A 6,000-nucleotide genomic window follows, 5' to 3' on the forward strand; every position below is an offset into this window, starting at 1 on the left:
GTTTTCCTGTGGGAACCAAGCACATTCTCACAGGTGGCTGGCCAGAGGAGGAGCAAGTAACCATGCAACCTGCCAGCACCTGGATTGGACAGCGTGACCAGTGACTTGAGGGAAAAAGGGAAACTTTTATTTTTAATCAGGTGAAAGCCGCAGGAAAGTTCAGAGTCGGCTTTCACCAGTTGTGCCAATATGAAGTATCCAATAAACTGTTCTTTGAGGAACCTGCCTGCCTCGGAGTTCTGTTTTCTATGGGTGCATTACTTGGAATGCTGACATCAAGCTGACTCTCCCCCAATTCCTAATTCTCCAATAGAATTGGAGCCGCTCTCCAGGGTCCTGGGCCCCGGCTGCTCACCCGACTTTTTGGGGGAGCAGCGAAGACTCAGGGAAGATTGCGCCTCCCTGGAGACTATGCAGAGTGCTACTGAGAGCCAGCAGGTGGCTGAGGTGGTGGCTGAGATTGCTTTCCAGATGGCGACCCGGCCGAAAGTCCATGCTGAATGGCCGAACACCGGGGATCTCTACCAAGCCGAGGAAGACTTCAGGTGCAGGATCTCGGTCCAGGGTTTGGTGAGATACCTCAATGTGGGAGTCGATGACCACCATCCACCAATGGAGGGCAAAGGGACCTCTAGAGTTGGATGAGTCCGGGGACTGGAAATATCAGACAGCGGTCTGCAGCCAAACCCTGGAAGACCTGCCAGAGAGGGTCGACAGGTTGAGCTTGGAAAGCCTGGAACAAGCACACTGGGTTGAGCGGACCAGGGTGATCCTCACCCAGCCAACCTTGATGTTCCCTCCCCAGTGGGATCAAGCCTCCTGACGGTTTTACTACCGGTTCTATAGAACTGGTGCGAACTGGGGGCAACCCACCACTGGTGTACATAGTAATCTTTCAATGTCTAATATTTACGTGTACATAGTAATTATATTATATTATATTATATTATATTATATTATATTATATTATATTATATTATATTATATTATATTATATTATATTATATTATATTATATTATATTATATTATATTATATTATATTATATTATATTATATTATATTATATTATACTATTATACATAATAGTATTTTCCCAATTTCTGTGTCATTGTTCCAGAAAACCCCAACTCCAAGTAAAGACGTGGAAGCAAGCATTTCCCAAAGTTCTGTTTACTTGAATAGATAAACTGGCACATCTGGGAAAACCTGAATCTGAAAGGTCTGGGTTTTCCCTCAGTAAATCAAAACCCCCAAAACCATCCCCTCACTCCTCAGTCGATCACATGCTCCAATCAACATCTGTCCCATCTCGACTCAACACTCCGACCACTCCTTCTCCAGATGCCGGATCGCCCTAACCTTGACCAACAGGAAGGATGCTATTATGTCTACCAACAACCCCTCTACTAATTCCCCCCTCCTACTTTCCCACACATGAGAAGGTGGCAGCATGGAAGCTTCCAGCCTAATATGGCTTCCAATGCTTTCTACTTCTATTTTCTAGTCATTAATAAAACAAATCCCAGATTAAAAAGTATTCTGTATCTATCCATCATTTATTGCCCTTTTTAGTATTTCGACTCTTGTTGACTTTTTACCCATTCTCACATGCTCCTCCCTTGGGACCTTTTGTCTCATTACATCACTCGTATTTAGTCTAAGTATTTCCTCTGCCTCTTATTTATTTATTTTATTTATTTTATTAAATTTCTATACCGCCCTTCTCCCGAAGGACTCAGGGCGGTGAACAGCCAGAAGATAAAACACAGAGATACAAAAATTTAAAATAGATTAAAAACAAATTAAATAATTTGGCTGAATTTAAAATACCCCATAATTTAAACAGATTAAAATTTGTATTTAAAATTTATATTTAAAAGGGGAGAAGATTTAGGCCAGGCCAGCCTCTATGTCTATCTCATGCCTTCCCATTTCTAGGGCACCCACCAACAACTCCATCACTTCTAGGCAAGCTTCCTCTCTATCCTCTTCTATATTTTGACAGTTTAGAGAGTAAGCTACTTTCTCCATTTCAGGAATTATTACTATCCTTTCCAAATCTTTATCTACTTGTATCAATTGTTGATTTATCTCCTCTATTCTTTCCTCAGCTCCTTCTGATTTCTCTTCTATTCTCTGGGTTCTTTGTTCATTTTCCGTTATTATTTGCTGAGGATTTCCTAATTGCATAACCATATTGTGCTTCTGTTTCTTGATCGTGTACTGTGAAATATTATCCTAAGGGGTGGAATGAATTTATGTCTGCTATGGCAGAGATGAACATTCCAACAGTATTGCTAGGGTCTAACTGTTCTGCCCCAGCTCCGGATCCCAAGGAGTGTGACACACACCAAGCTCCAAAAACTCTGTTTATTACAAACAGACCCCTTTCAAAATGCAGGCTTTCAGTGCAAATGTCCTTATCAGCCTGCTATAAAGTACAAAGAATAAACAAAGTCCGACAAAGGTTCGCAAGATGTGATAAGAAACTCACTCTCCAAAATGCGCTGCATAATAATTAAATGTTGTTTCCAGCAACAATTGCTAACTGCGTGCGACTTAAACAGGCTAAGGGAGTGGCCAATTAGCCCCAAGCCTTACTCTCAAGGAGACCTCCTCCTCCTGAGTAGCCACTCCTGCCTTTTGGCAGCCCTGCATGCTTGAGCATTGAGGAGAGGCTCCTCCACTTCACTCTCTGCACTTGAAGGAGCCTCTGGAGGTTCTGAAGGCCCTGGCTGAGTCTCTGCCTCTGGCACCCCATCCTCTTCAGCCTCCTCGCTGTCCGACGCGAGCACCGGCTGCACAGGCTGCTTGCGCGACACCACACCAGCCTCCTCATCGTCAGGATCAGCCACAAACCGTGCAGGCTGCTGGCGGGCCACAACACTAACTCTGTTAAAGAGCACCTAGAAAAGCTGAAAGAAGCGGGTAGTTTTAAGGTTGTAAGGTCTACTAAATCACCTTCTGCACCTGTTGAGAAGATGCCTATGTCAAATCCTAAAAGTGTTCTAAAATTTGGTGACTGGCTCGAATTGTGAATGAATAAAACACTGTAAAACATGCAATGCTTTTAACGTTTTGTGTTTATTTTATAATGGATCATACATGTTTGCATACATTGGCAACTGTTACATGTTCTGGGGCCCCTTCCTGGCTTCATATTCACTACAAACTGCTTCACCATTTGATCATTTTTGACATCGTTTTCAGAGTATAGCTTTAAAACATCTTCATAAGGTATCCCTTTAAAACATTTAAGTAGGTAAAACAAGCAGTGCTGTCCACAGGTTATTGCCTGGGGATGCTGCAGTTGAAGTGGATGATATGTGTACTTCTTAGCTTACAGTTCTAAAAACTTCACAATGTCAATGGGAAAGGCGGAGTTATCCGGAGCTCTTCTGCATGAGTCAAAAAATTCATTCTTGCTGTGAGTTGGAAAGTAGAGTGTCAACCAGTGTTCACCAGGCAGAGTATAAGGGTGGGTATTTACAATTAACCTGGAAGATCTCTTGGAGATTTTTCTCTTGGGCAGCAGATCGCTGGGGTACACGCCTAGAAAGTACACATTTCCAGACAACACACGAAGTATCTGCATGGTGTCCATTCTCACATATAATCAAACAACACATTCCATGTGTGGCTTATTTCAATAAGATTTTCAAAGATTGCATAGAGTATCATGTTGACGGTATTGAGGAGGGGCACTGCAAATCTAATTTCTGCTCTGAGGTTTCCATTCCTGATCAGAGAATAGTGCTCAGAACACCCTTGATCGGGGCTCAAATCAAATCAATATAAAGTATAGCCGTTGTTAAACTCCTCACGGTTGATTAGCACAGACTGATCTTTCATTGCTTTACCAGACATTTGTAACATATGCATGTATTCTCTCACAAAAAGGTTATGTTCATAATCAGGCTGAAGGGGTTGAGCAGGAATCTGTTCACTGTCACAATACAGGGCACAAAAGTTGACATAGTGTTGAAAACTGAAAGGATTTCTTTCATAATTGCCACTAAAGGCAGCATTTTCCAAAAAAACCAATCACTGTCCTAGAAACAGCTTTTCCTGATTACACACAAGACTGCCTGCAGGAATGCTGCAAACCTTCATACCCACACAATCAATGGGGTATTTGGCATTGGAGGTAAGCAGAGCCTCAGCATGCCCTAAATGCACACCACACATTTTTCAAAGAGAGACACTGCCAGGATCTGTACTTTGTAATTCTCATTACTGTCCTTCATCAGACAGAACTCATTTTTATTTCTTGAGAATTTGATTTTCATGTCCACACCATTAATCAGTAGTTTGTCTTGAAAAAAGAGGTTGCTATGCAATTCTGCCACCAAGAGCCTCCCACCAGCCAGTACGCTCCCACAGAGAGTGGCTCCTTGGGGTGCCGTCAGTCAAACAATGTCGACTGGTGGCCCCCAGGGGGAGAGCTTTCTCTGTGGGAGCACCTGCCCTCTGGAACGAGCTCCCCCCGGAGATACGGACGATTCCGGATTTACGTACTTTCCGCCGGGCCCTCAAGACTTTTTTATTTCAACAAGCCGGGCTGGCCTAACTTCTCCAATTGTTTAATTTTAATTTTAATTTTAAATGGGGTATTTTAATTGTTGGGCCAAATTGTTTAATATATTTTAAATTGCTTTTAAATTTCTGTATTCTATGTTTTTTACCTTTGGCTGTTCACCATCCTGAGTCCTTCGGGAGAAGGGCGGTATATAAATTTAAATATAAATTTAAATATAAATAAATAAATAAATAAATAAATAAATAAATAAATAAATAAATAAATAAATAAATGCCCTAGCAGATCCCATTTATGGCTGCCAGCTGTATATCTGGCTCTTGCTCTGAAACCAGAGTTACCCGCAGGGGTCAGCAGGGTGCTCTCCATGAGTGATGCATCATCTTTGTAAAAAACCGCATCTGAAAACTGAGTACCCAAGGCATCTTCACCAAAGTTCAGAATAAGTTCAATAAGGGCTCTGTAAGCATAGCAGTGGTGGCTCTGTGTAATCACATGGTCACCTAATGTGACATCCACTTGATTGAACAGCGATGCTATGGGGTAGTTGATAAGACTCACTCTTGCACCATCTTCGATATCTGTGCCATCAGCCTTTACAATCTTGAAGCTCAAATACAGCAGAGTATTGTTTAAATCCATGTAATGATCGCCGTGTCCTGTTATAAAAAATTCCAAGGGTGCATTGGGCGTGAGTGCTGATAAAGGTGGGATCTCGATGTACGTGCTGTTTTCAATGCTGGTTTGCGTAGGTGCCAGTTGAAAATGATCCAACTCTGATTTGACACATTCCTCTGACACCTCATGGATAAATGCCATTTTATGTTAGAAGATGTTCTGCTTGTCACAGTGCTTCCTTCCTTGTGAACGCTTCCTCTTTGTATGGCATGGTTTTTTTACAAGCTTTCTCTTTTTAGGAGGCATAGGGGGCCAAAGAGTATGTTTCTTCCTTTTCCCCCCCAAGTTTTTTATTTTTTATGTTTCTACAAACATATCGTTGTGTGAACAGCATGGAATCAGAATTACATTTTAGTACAAATAAAACAATATTCTTCATATTTAATACAATTAACAATCTTATAGTCTTTTAGTAATAATACACATATTTTGTTAAATTATAATCTTTCCTTAATTATTCAATATTTCAATGTATTATTTTTATGCCAATCTCCATATTCTTGATATCGCTCCTTTTACTACGAGTAGCATACCAATAATCATATTTGTTGTAGTTAACAAACTTATATGATTCTAATAGTAATACACAAATTTTAATAGAATTATAGTCTTCCATTGTTCCCCTTTCTAATTTTTAGTTATGCCACTGTTACATTTAAAAAACATCTCCTTTCTAATCATGTTTTAAAACAAATAAAACAGTATTCATCTTAGTTATGTTTAACAAATTATATAATTCTAATAATATTGCACATTTTGTTAAATTATAATCTTTCATTATTTT

This window comes from Pituophis catenifer, unplaced genomic scaffold (assembly GCF_029215685.1).
Source record: "Pituophis catenifer annectens isolate HBS135680 unplaced genomic scaffold, rPitCat1.0.hap2 SCAF_5, whole genome shotgun sequence".
NCBI lineage: Eukaryota > Metazoa > Chordata > Lepidosauria > Squamata > Colubridae > Pituophis > Pituophis catenifer.